The sequence below is a fragment of the Equus asinus genome, chromosome 1 (genome assembly GCF_041296235.1).
Source record: "Equus asinus isolate D_3611 breed Donkey chromosome 1, EquAss-T2T_v2, whole genome shotgun sequence".
Taxonomy (NCBI): domain Eukaryota; kingdom Metazoa; phylum Chordata; class Mammalia; order Perissodactyla; family Equidae; genus Equus; species Equus asinus.
Window position 1 is genome coordinate 104,021,238 of NC_091790.1, and position 13,267 is coordinate 104,034,504.

At 40.0% G+C, this 13,267-nt stretch overlaps 1 protein-coding gene across 12 annotated transcripts in view; it reads right to left on the bottom strand.

The window, feature by feature from the left end:
- The window catches only part of SUGCT (succinyl-CoA:glutarate-CoA transferase), a 747,747-nt gene that overhangs the window by 75,587 nt on the left and 658,893 nt on the right, over window positions 1-13,267 (bottom strand). The window contains exon 14 of one of the 12 annotated variants that reach the window (XR_011501660.1): window positions 2,747-2,959. The exons of 10 other annotated variants lie outside the window; for them this stretch is intronic. The gene's annotated coding sequence lies outside the window, so the exon portion shown is untranslated. Of the gene's footprint in view, window positions 1-2,746; window positions 2,960-13,267 lie in introns of those variants that run through there. One more of the 12 variants, XM_070504516.1, reaches the window with a different exon arrangement.

Genomic DNA, 13,267 nt, shown 5'->3' on the forward strand with positions numbered 1-13,267 from the left:
AAAGGAGATAACGGACAGAAAGCACCAAGTAAGCATTCCCTAACCCACAATAATGCACAAAACCTGCTGGCTATTAGGATGACCAAAGCTGCCACAGCCTCTTTCTTGACGCTCCCAGTCCAAGAGGAAAAGGACATTTATTGCCAGCTCATTGCTGAGCACTGAGCCACTATAAACAGAGTAACTGAAGCAATACTTTCAACAACTGTTGGGCATGGACTTTATCGTCCCCATTCTTCACAAGAGGACACTAAAGCCCAAAGAGCTAAGCTTTTGCTCAAGGTCACATGGCTAATAATTAATAGCACCAGGATGCAAATTCAAGTCCATTGGAACTGTCTCACATTGAAGGCCATGCACTTTCCATGACCTTAGCGGCCTCTTCTTACTTCCTACTCTTCCACGGACAAGCTGGACCTACACTGGGGAGCATGTTATTTCAACAGATTTTACCTTTGTTGCCTGATTAAATAAATGGTATTTGTGTTGGCTGTCCTTTACATCTTATTTGATTAAGCTTCAGGAAAACAAATTAGATAGTCACAAGAAGACTACAAAACAGTGCATTTCTATCTCATAAACATTTTTCCAGCTTACTCTTGATTTGGGGAGCCCGTAGGAAGAGCAAATAAAACCAAAGCACATGTAGGTCACAGAGTGTCAGTCAGTAAAGAGCAGATGTACTTTGAGCTCTTTGCAGAATTTCATTAATAAAAAGTACTGTTGTAGAAGCCACTGTTGCTGAAGATGGAGGGGACAGACCTCCTAAGACCATCAAGCCGCACCTTTGCAGGACACATACCATCAACTACAGATACACGGCAACTGTCCAATGATGTCCAGAGTCATCCTTCTCTGAAGCTCACTGAACTTCATTTTTTCTTCTCCTACTTCCTTTTAAATGCCCAGGGCATGACTGTTTTTTCATGGTTGGTCCCTTTTCAGTCAAGGAGCACACACTGGGAGGCAGGGTCCACTACTCCCCTGAGAAAGCTGATAATTTGATGTTTGAGAGATGTGAGCCTTGCTCATTGCTCTCTCACACTTGGTTCCATTTTGACATTAATTAACAGGAGTTTTAACCTAAAACTTGTCTTTCAAAAGAAGGATCACACTGAGGGAATACATGCCTGAAGTCAACGTCATGTGACTTTTCCAAGTGAATTACCTGAAGAGAGACTTCCAGCGGGCTCACTCGAATATGCCAAGAATCTGGGTTGGAACACAGATAGTACCCTTCCTATTTCTGCAGCTGCTAGTAGTAGCAGCAGTAGTAGCTACCATTTCCTAAGAACTTAGGTGTCAGCCACTGTGTCAAAGGCTTCACGTTCATTGTCTCATATGATCCTTACAACAATCTGGATGGACATGGAAGGTAAAGGAGGTTTAAGGCAAAAGGGTCAGAGGTAGGGTTCAGGTTAGGAAATTAGAATAAGTTGCCTAATGTCACACAGTTAGGAAATGAGAGTCCGTTTCCAAGTCCAGGTTTGTCAGGTTCAAGAACTTGGACTTAAAAAGAACAATAATTTGTTGAGATGAAATTCACATAACAACATTAACCATTTCACAGTAATTCAGCGGCATTTAGTACATTTGTGAGGCTGTGCAACTACTTCCTTTATCTAGTTCCAAAACATTTCCATCACTCTAAAGCAAAAGCCTCTATCCATTAAACAGTTGTTTTCAACTCCCCCCTTCCCCTAGATGCTGGCAACCACTAACCTACTTTCTGTCTCTATTTTGGATATTCCATATAAATGGAAACATACAATATGTACCTTTTGCGTCTGGCTTCTTTCACGTAGCATAATGTTTTTGAGATTCATCCACATTGTAGCACACGTTGGTACTAAGAATCTGGACTTTTAACCTCCACGCGGTGATGGTATGAGGGAGTTCTTCAGGTCCAGCCACACTAAAGGGCAGTTCCACTGTGTCACTCCCACCATACACCATTCTTTCCTGGTAGCTTCCAGATCTACACTGAAGACTGTGCTATCAGTTTAAGATGAAGGATTTTTAGCACTTTGCACAAAAAATCTTAAAGAATTTAGGTTGGTAAAGTGGTATTTCTTAGTAATTTTTTTAGACTTACTACAATAAAGACACCTGGAAAATACTGTATATTTGAAAGCATATGCTTTTCTAAATAAATACACGTTATTAAGCAAGTCATACCAAAGTTCAAGAAATTGTATAGACTTTTCCATATGCCCCTTCAGAAACCAGGTATCTTGCATATGATTGATTTTAGAAAGATTTTGAAGCTGGGGTTCATCCAAGTAATTTAAGATCAAAGTATAGTATATGTATGGGTACTGTATTTAGCAATTTTCAAATTGTAATTTCTTACAATTTATTAAATAAAGTATTGTTTTGCCATGTGGTTTATTAAAAAATGAAAATTTGCAGTTCTTTAAAAATATAAAATCTATATATAATATAATTATATTATGATATATTATAACACATAATATAAAATATGCAAAAATATTATATCTACTTATCTATCTATATATGCAATGGAACAAATAAAGTGATATCCAGATTCCAGAGAAAGCTAAGTTCTCATGAGTCAATTGAAATTTCCTGTTTTTGCAGCCCTGTGCAATAATCCCACGTACCCGGGACACCCCTCCCAGTCTTTACACAAAGGAAATAACAAGTTCTTAAAATACATTTGTTTCAAGAAGTAAAAAATGTTTGACATATTATTTACATCTAAGGTCCAGAAAGAATGAATAACCTGATCTTCCATTAAAAGAAGATGAGCAGTCGGGGCTGGCCCCGTGGCCGAGTGGTTAGGTTCGCGCGCTCCCCTGCAGGCGGCCCAGTGTTTCGTTGGTTCGAATCCTGGGCGCGGACATGGCACTGCTCATCGGACCACGCTGGGGCAGCGTCCCACATGCCACAACTGGAAGAGCCCACAGCGAAGAATACACAACTATGTACCGGGGGGCTTTGGGGAGAAAAAGGAAAAAATAAAAAAATCTTTAAAAAAAAAAAAATAAAAGAAGATGAGCAGAGAAGTCACATGTTCTTAAATGACTTTTTGGCAAAGTAACATCCATGTTCACATATGCTTTCAAACACTTGCACGCTGTGTGATCTTGAGGATTCTTCAAGTCCCTGACCCTCAGTCTAAAACTAACTGACAATACCTCTCGACGGTTGGTTTGAGCATTTGAGTAATGTAATCTGAGTAATATTCAATATAGGTAATAATCAAAGAAATGCCTATGAAGATAATAATGAGACATAATTTTGTTCACAAAACTAGCAAATCTTGTGGCTATTTTGGTTTGTTTTTAAGAGTTTGGTGACTGGTAGGAGTGTAAATTGGTGAAATCCTTCCAGAAGGAAATTTGTCAACTAAATGTCAAGAGTTTTAAAAGTGTCTACACAGTTGGATAGAGAAATCCTGCTTTAAAATTTTATCTATGGATGTTGTCAGGAATGTCGACAAATTTGATAGGCAAGGATCTATACAAATTTCCAAATCTACTTAACACTCTTGATACCTCTCTCCTTCTCACATAGCTTTCTAATATATTGTGTGAGGGTTCTTCACGTGGAATTCTGTACTTTTTAAAAAAAACTTCTCAATCTGCTCTTAGCTTCCACAGGTTCCCTTGTTAGAATTAGGTGTCTAGCAATTCATTCCCTCATGTATTGCCCCATAGGCCTATCTCCAACTACTTCCTTCCAGATAAAGAGGTCAAATAGCTATAATATTGGAAAAAATTAGGAAAAAATGTCCAAAACTTGGGCACTGGTTAGATAAATTACAGTAGATCTGAATGATGGCAAACTATATAGTAATTTAAAGTTCTATATTTTGGAGCTTTGAACATATATATTGCCTTCACTTTCTCCTGAAATACCACTTAAATAAACGTATAGAAGTTAAACACAAAACTTCATGAGTGAAAAGAATAGGAGGGAGCATCACTATTGAAAGATATATTTTAACAAATTTAAGAAAAACACAGCTGGAATCAAGTTGATGAGTAAAAGAGGTAGAGAATGCTGAAGCCCAGAATATTCTACAAGGAGACTGAGAGGAGATAGATGTCAGTTTGTCTATTTCATTCCATAGGAGGCTCTGATCTTAAAATCAATGGTTATGAGAGAGACAGACTCAGTATAAGTAGGACTGAAAGCAGAAGAATTGAATATCTCAATGTGGACTAGTCTCACTAGTTTCTAACAGAAACTAGAAGAAAGTGAACTTTGCTTTCAAATTTCTAGGTGAAATGCTGTTAAATCTAGCATTGTGTATCCAGTCAAATGATTCATCAAAATGAAGGTATTTTCAAACTTTCAAAGATTAAGTTTACTAAGTAAGTTTCTTGAAGCTCATGCCAGTAAAACTTTGGAGTAAATGAAAGAAGAAGAAAATTTTGGTACACAGTGAGGACAAACCAAGGAGTCCAGGATGGAAGGTCCCAGGATGACAGCCTGGACCTGGAGAGTCAACAAGGTAGAGTTGGAGGAGGACAGAAGTCTTCAAAAGGGGAGTCTAAGGAGACAAAAAGAGCCTTAACTGTACAATTAGTACAACTGAAAGGTTGGAAAAATATAATACTGAGACAAAATTATATTATGTAAGGGAAAAATAATTAGAATAGAAAAAACTCCAAAATTTGCATAAGAGGATCAAGAGCCAAATATGAAGCAAATTACAACGTGGCAAGATTTTAAGTACTTGATGGAATATAAACAAAGAAAATCCATTTGACCTTGATGTCAAGAACATTCCAGTAACACATGTTACCTGTGCATCCTCTATAAGGGAATCTAGCATAGTGCATTAAATTGCCTACTTAGTTGTCTGCATCCCCTACGGGGGCAGGAAAATGACAATTGTGTTTGCTAATGGGCCCTGGATGCCTTTCAGTGTCCCACAAAATGAAGATAATGACAAGCATTGTTTCTTAAACACTTGCAATGATTGTGGTCTATGCTTTTTATTTGCATTATCTCACTGAACTTTTCGATTCATAAAACAGAGACCGTTATAACTCTCCTTTTACAGATGAGAAAACTGAGGCTCTTTAAGGGATTGGTTAGTTTGTCTAAGGTTACCCAGCTAAATAAATGATAGAATCAGGACAAGATCTCCTCATGTCAGACTCCATGGTCCATGCTCTGTCATTCAATACAAATTTGTTGAACTAATGGTTGCTAACAATTAAAGATATTTGAATAAATACTGTTTATGTCATTTTAATTAATTCATTTATCCACTAATTCATTCTAAATTTACTTTTTGAGTATCTGTCTCTGTGTCAAGATCTGGGCTGTGTGATCTAGATATATATTAGCAAACAAAATAGACCCAGACCCTACTCTCATGGAATTTCTATTCTGATTTGAAAGACAGACAATAAACAAATAAGTAAATAAATAAATAAATAGTTAAAATTTTATAGAAATTATTAAATTGTTAAAAACATAGCTGAAAAGAGAACAATATTGTAGGCACAGTGAGGAGGAGCCGTGGTGGTGCTAAAGAGCTATGCTAAATGAGATGTGCAATGAGGCCAAACTGATTAGATGCTCCTTAAGCTGAGCCTTACATAATTTGACAGGTCAAGAGTGATTCTAGATGAAGTTGGAGGGAGCGACAGAGAAGAGAATGCACAGGGATTTAGAGGCTACCGTAGTGAAGTTGGATCTTGTTCTGAGTTCAGAGGGAAGCCAGTGGCGCTTTAAGAGCAGTGACAAGACCTATTACGGAATACTCTTGTTGCCAGAAGAGAACACGATGAGACAAGTTTGGTTGTTGTGGGTAGATCAGAAGAGATGATGGTAGCCTGGATTAGGATGGTGCCTGTAGAGTTTGAGGAAAGTGGATGCATTCGAGAGCTACTCTGGTGATAGAATGAGATGGTTTGCTGATGGATTACATGAGCCAAGGTAGTTGGGGAGGGAAAGAGAACCATCAAGGAGAATCCTGGGTTTCTGGGTTCAACAACTGGTGGAGCCATTTACCAGATGGGGAAGACTGCATGGACTGCATGGACAAGGTTGGGTTGGGAGGAAACAGAAGTCAAATGCTCTTTTGGACATGCTTCTTTAGGTGCCTAAGAGATATCCAAGGAGAGATGTCAGTGGGGCTTATCCAAGTTTGGAATTCTGGGAGGAGTTTTGGCCAGGATATATAAATTTAGAAGTTATTGACCATCTAAATGTCCTTATTCCAAAACAATCTATTTTCAAGGCACTTGTATTTATTCCAACATCCCTGATGCTGAGGTTTTAAAGACATTGTGTAGGCAGCCTTTTCTCTACCATCTAAGCTCTGTATCAAAATCAATTGCATCAAAAATGCTTTGTGTACACAGGAAGCAAATTAAAAGAATGAAAATTAATCTCTGTAGCTCATAATTTCAGAGATAAATGCATTTCTTTCAAAGAGATTCTATATTCTTGGCCTTAAACAGACAAATCTCTATTGATTTGAAGGTAGAAATTAGAGAAGTTTTAATTTTGAAAGAACCATGAACTCTGTGCCCCACGGAAAGAAGCCCGGAGTTCTCATAGACAGAATCATAGCCACTTAGGGATAAACTAAGGTGGGGTGTTTTTCCTCTGCCATCACAAAGGCAATCAAACTGGAAAACCCTGAAATAAATGTACACCACAGCAAACTCCAGCACAACTGGTACCAAACCTGGAACCCCAAGGCTGTCCTTGTGATGGGACCACCTGGTCTAACAATTGGTGTCAAAGCCCTGAGTCTCTTCACCCCTCATGAGGAAGGGAGTTGGGTGGCTATAACTACCTCTAAGTGAGGACTGTGTGTCAACGGCCCGTGGTCCCCTGAGGGGCGATCTGTAAGATTCTAGAAAATTGATGATGCCTGTTGCTTCAACTACGGCATGTGCCCATTCCTGGAAGGCTGAACTGAGAAACCTCATGGAACCTAGAGTTCAAGAGCTGGAGGCTGACAAAGCACAAAGGTAGATGAGGAGGAATCCTGTCACAGTCTCTAAGTCACACATGATAACATGTGAATCTACTATTTAATGAGTCCTTCCTGTACATAAGGCCCAGGGCTGGGTGCTTTGTATCTGTGATTTAATTTAATCCTCACAACAGTCTTGGATAGGTTTTGCATTTACTGATGTATTTTATTCCTATATCACAAAAGAGGAACTTGGAGCTCAGAGAAGTTAAAAAATGTGCACAAGAGCACACAGCAGATGCACACATACATTTGCTGACTTCATGGCCACTGTTTTCCAGAAGCGATACAGCAAGGTGGTTAAGAGTGGGTTCTGGAACAGAGTGTCTAGGTTCACATCCTGGTGCTGCCATTTATTGGTTGTATCTCCTTGGGCAATTTATTTAATCACCTGAGCCTCAGTCTCTTTCTCTGTAAAATGGGGATGATAAAGTTGTAAGGATTTAAAGAAACTCCTTAGACCAGTATCAAGCCCACAGTGAGTGCTCAGTACATGCTGGCTGCTGTCATGATCTTTTGTTCTCTGCTGCAGTGCTCACCTTAGCAATCTTGAATCCTCGAGCTTTGGTCACCTGCTAATTTCCAATCTAGGCTTCCCAGAACATGGACAAGGTAGTTGCATTTTAAATCCATGACAGCAAGTTGGGGCTAAAAGTTTTAACTTTTAAAAATCCTTGGGGGCTGACCCAGTGGTATAATGGTTAAGTTCACATGCTCCACTTCAGTGGCATGGGGTTTGCAGGTTTGGAATCTGGGCATGGACCCACATACCACTCATCTAAGCCACGCTGTGGCAGCATCCCACAAAAAAAACAGAGGAAGATTGGCACAGATGTTAGCTCAGGGCCAGTCTTCCTCAAACAAAAAGAGGAAGATTGGCAACAGATGTTAGCTCAGGGCCAATCTTCCTCACCCCCCCCCCCAAGAAAAATCCTTAATAGTCAAGGAAAAGGAAAAGCGAAGAAAGAATTAACCATTGCTTAAGCACATATTATATAAGAAGCATTTTTCAAATGTTTATTTTCTTTATTCCTCCTTACAACCCCCCAAGACAGATATTTCTTCCTCTTCCTACAGACAATAAAAAGGAGGCTAAGGGAGGCGAGACGATTACTCAAGTCACACATCTGATAAGTAGATACTTAATGTCTCAAACAGCATCAGAACACACATCAGAAATTAATTTTATACGCTTGAATTTTAACAAGTTACATTAGAAGGAACTTTGAAAATATGGGACTTACTTTAATTATGGAACACTTAGTATGTGCCAGACACTATTGTATGTATTTTACACACTTGATTCACTCAGCCCTAGGATAAGGCCAGAAGGTACTATTATCATCCCCATTTTACAAATGGGGTAAACTGAGAGATATAGAGGGGAAGTCACTTGCTCAGGGTCACAGAGACAGTAAGGAGCAGAGCCAGCATTCACACCCTGACATTCTTACTCCAAATCCCGAATCTTTGCTCATGGGCCCCACTGCCACCCGGTGAAAGGAGGGCAGTGAAAGAAGAGAGAACTGTTTAAGTTTGAACTGAACTCAGGGGTCTTGGAGTAGAACATGCCAAGGACAGATTCAGGACTCATCTTCTGACCAGTCTGTTCTCTCCATCTTTCTAGATCACAGCTCTGCTGGATTTCTTACATAACATGTACTCATTACTACCTCATCTTTTCAAATTAATTTGTCATATGCCACCTATTTCCTTGTAGAAAGTCCTGGAATTGCAGCACCATCAATACATTCCAGTTTCTCCTGTTTCTGAGTCAGGCGATGCTCTCCAAAGCCCTCCTCCCTACCCAGCCCAAAGGGAAAGAAGGCTTCACTGTCTTCTCTGCAGAGGGTTGTCTGGTTCAAGGCACAGGGAGGGCCCAGTTCTTGGTGTGCCAGAGAATTCCTCAGACTAGCCCTGTAGTGTTTTCCATCCGTGGTTTGAGGCCCTTTAGTAACAAGACCATGAGTATTTTGTCCCATCTCCTTTTAGAAACCTTCCATGATTCTCTTAGGCTGAAAAAGGAATCTACCCTATCTATGCAGATGTCCCAAGCTATTCTAACCATATACAGAATTCAAGCTACATTTCGACAACCCAGACCAACTTAATAATGTAAACAGTTGCAGGAAACAGAGGTAGCCAGAAACATGTGGGAAACCATAATGAATATTCAAGTAATGGGAACATAATATCAAATCATCACTAGGGAGGGACCTAAACAGTCCTTTTTTTCCCTGAACTCCATGCACCTCCCATCTTGATGATGCATTTCTAAAGCAACGAAGCAAACTATTGCTCAACATCACAGCTCACTGGCACATGATCAAATATTAAGGGTTAAATCAATTAACATAGCCGGTCTGTCTGATCATAATGGCAGCAAGAATGAATAAAATTAAAACTAAGTGTGTGGGTCTTTTCTTTTGTTGTTTTTTAAATGTCTGATACGGGTGTCAACTTTTAAAAATATCAAGAGTACTTAAAAGCAAACATCTGTTTTATAATATGCAAAATGCTATACCAAACGTTTTTATTTTGACTTCTTTGGCCCATTGCTAAGATACATGCTGTAGATACCATTTAATCTTCAAGGCTTACTAGTGTAATAAGAAGCTAAACTTCATTTTATTGAAAATAATGATAGCTCCAGTACTAAGTTATTTCACAATTTCCCCTCCAGTGCTTGAACTCATCATCATAACAATAACAATATTTTTTATATGGCGCCTCTCAGCCATAGCATCCAAGGCGCCAAATGGAGCCATACAGTTAGAACACATTAAACCCATTAGATGTGAGATAAAAACAGATAAAACCATTTAAAGTAGTGTGGAATGGTGGAAAGAGGCCACAGAGGATAAAAATGGCTTTGGAACTCTTTAACCAAAGAACTCGATCTATGGCACTGCTTATGTGGTCAGGCATCTCAGAAACTCAGGGCGACATGTGGTTTGTACCACCAACTTGGATGGGCCACCCCAGTCTCACCCAGAGTTCAGAGGAACCATTTATCGCTACTGCTGTAACAAACTTTAACTCAATATTTTGTAACTCAATAAAGGGTGCCTCAAGTGCGATTACCTATAAGCTAAGAGCATATTTTCAACTGCATTGTGGTAGTCATCAGTGTTGTCCATCAAATTTCCAATTTCCACCTCCCAGAAACATGGTAGTATTGTATGTCCTGACCCCTTTCATGATGGGTGGCCATGTGACTAGCCAAAAAACTTTGAATAGGAGGGATGTGTATGTCAACTCTAGGCCAGAACACTCAGTTACTGATTTAAGACCCTCTAGGTCTCTCTGGTATGACAACTTGGCAGTATACAAGGTGATGACTGCTCCACCAGCCTCGGGCCCTTTCAACCCAAGATGGACATGCAGTGGGAGCAAGTAATATATGTGCGTTGTTTTAAGCCAATGTTATTTGGGAATTGTTTGTTATTACAGCCTAACGGAGACTACGGAAGCCTATGGAGACTGATTATATGCCTCAATTTTAATACAGAGATCTATTTGCCTGGACCAGAGGAGAGACTCATTAATCTAGTCCCTCAGCATTCCTTTAAAAGCATTCAGTTCAGACGTTCCAAATACTTTGAAATTCATTTTGTGTGTAGCCAATTTTGACCAGTGGAATGATGATAACAGCTATTATTTATTGAGTACTCACATGTGTTAGGCATTTGGTCAGAATGCTCTCCATATAGTGCCTTGTTTGATATACAAAATGACTTTAAAAAGTATGATTATTATTACACCATTTTATCGAAAAGGAAAGCGGGGTTAAGTAACATTATCAAAATTACACAGCCAGGCAACTAAAGAATTTTGTTGGAATTTAGGCTGACTTAGTACAAAGTGCACGCTCGTTAACACTAGGATGCATTTCCTCCCTGCATAATGTGGAAAAAAATCTGTTCTCATATCAGTGGCTGAATAAATACCATTCTTTGGCAGATGGTGTTATAAAGCAGCCCTGTATTATAAATACTTATATATTTCATGATTGCTAATCCATTAAGGCATTTATCTTTCATTTGAAAAAGAAACTAGGAAACTTGTATTTGATTTATCTATCTCGTTCCAACCCACTGAAATGTCATAGTAGATTATCCATTTCCTGCTGGAAAAATATATAGTCCATAAGGAAATGCTATTCATATTCATTAGCAAACATACCATCTCCCCTCAAAGCGTGCTACCCAAACTTTCGGCCGAGGTCTCCAAAAGATGTCGGCTCGAAGAAGCTCTCTCCTGAATGCTTCTTTCCAACATTTGTGTTTGCTTCTAATTATTTTCAACACTTGTGAAAATGCTTGGGAGGGTGAAGAAACACCTTGCTGACAATGCGCTCTTTGCCAAAATAATCAATTCTCCTGCTTCTCTGCCTTCCAAAATGCAAATATTCAATAGGAGATCTTTGGGCACGTTCCCAAGATTTTGTTTGGTTAGACTTCACCATGGAAAACAAAATTGGTTCAGCTGGAGTCTGCAGCCAGGACATTTTAAGCTTCACAGACCTTCAAAGTAGTGACCTTCTCCTCACCTCCTCTGCCTCTGCGCTCCATTAAGGAAAATACCGGAAGAAGTTTCCAGTCAGAGAAGCCAGATTGTATTTCGATTCAGTTTTGAGAGGAGGAACTGAATGGAGCTGGAGCAGGTGGTTATTTGTGGCTCTTACCTCAAATGAGCTTTGAAAAGGTCTTCTGTAAACCTTTGAAGGTCTTTGTAATTTAATAATTTTTTTCTGTGCGTCTTAATCTCCTCTATCTTAAAGGAGTCAGCCTTATATCTACCATCTCCATCTTTTCTTTTCCAAGAGTCTCTGAGATCACACAAATCACAATCACAGCCCAAGCAAATGGAGGATCAAGAAAACTAGGTCCCTGAACCCGCTTGGAAAATGGGCATGCATTCATTATTTCTCGCAAGAATTGATCTTAGTTTTTCTCTTTCACTTTGCCTTTGAGGTCCAGAAGGAAAGGTTTTAGGAGATGGTCTTTTCCCTCTACGCCTCGATTTCTGTTTCGGCATCACCATCCTCTCAAAAATGGCACATAATCCTCAGCCTTGCCTTTGACGCCCGCTATCCCAGCAGTCTTCTCTGAAACGTCTCTCACACACACATACCCTGATCTCTTCTGCCACCTCCTCGGTCCAAAGCACTCTGAAATAGGGCAGACCACTTGTCCAAGCTTTTCCTCCAGCTGTTCCCTCCAGCCAAACTGCAGTCATTCTCCCTGGGATCTTATGCTATGTGGGTCTCAGTGCCCACCTGGAATGCATCTCGGCTTGGCAATCCTCAAGCCCACATTATTCTTAAAGCTCTGTTCAGGCCTTCCCTTTTTCTCACAGTCCAAAGGAACATCTCTCTTTTCTGACTCCCTGCAATGTTTGGTCTGCTTTTCCCCTATAGTGTATCTCAATTTCTAACTGTATTACTACCTCTTTTGATCTTTTTGAGATGTTAAGACATGCAAATAAGTATATTTTGCGCCAGGTTTTTAAGTGGAGTCATCTTGACTCTTGTCTTTCTCCCACACTCCATATTCAAATCATCAGTATATCCTATTGACTCTACCTTCAAAATCCACAGAGCATCCAGCCACTTTTTACAACCAGCCTGGTCCTAGCCACCATCACCTCTTGCCTGGATTTCTTTGGAGCTCCCTGCCCCATTTCCCTGCCTGCAGGCTTCCCTGCAATATATTCTCAACGAGGCAGCTGGAGTCACGCTTTCAAAAGAAATAAGTCAGACCACGTCACTCCTCTGCTTGAAATTCTGCAAAGCCTTCCCTGTTTCACTCTTGACAATGGGCTATGAGATTCCACCTAAGGCACCCACCTTCCCACCACGCTCCCCGTGTGCCTTCCCCGTCTTACTCACTTTGCCCCAGCCATGCTGGCCTTCTTGCCCCTGAGCAGGCATGCTTATCCTTAGGGGCTTTGGTCCAGCTGTTCTCTCTGCTTGGAACATTCTTCCTTCTGATACCTATACGAATTGTTCCCTCAACTTTGCTCAGTGAGGTCTACGCTAATTAATTACCACACTTAACGTTTCAACCTGCCCTTCTGACCTTGCCACTTCCCATCTCCCTTACTCTGTTCTACTTTCTCTTTCTTTCATAGCACTTTTCACGTATGTCTACTGGTCTTCGCCTGTCTCCCTCTGCTAGAACGTAAGCTTGACAATGGCAGGGAGATTTGTGTTCCTCAACAAATATTTGCTGAATGTGAATGAATGAATGATTTAGCTCAACTGAGCTCTGAATTTAGTCCTCAGAGTTC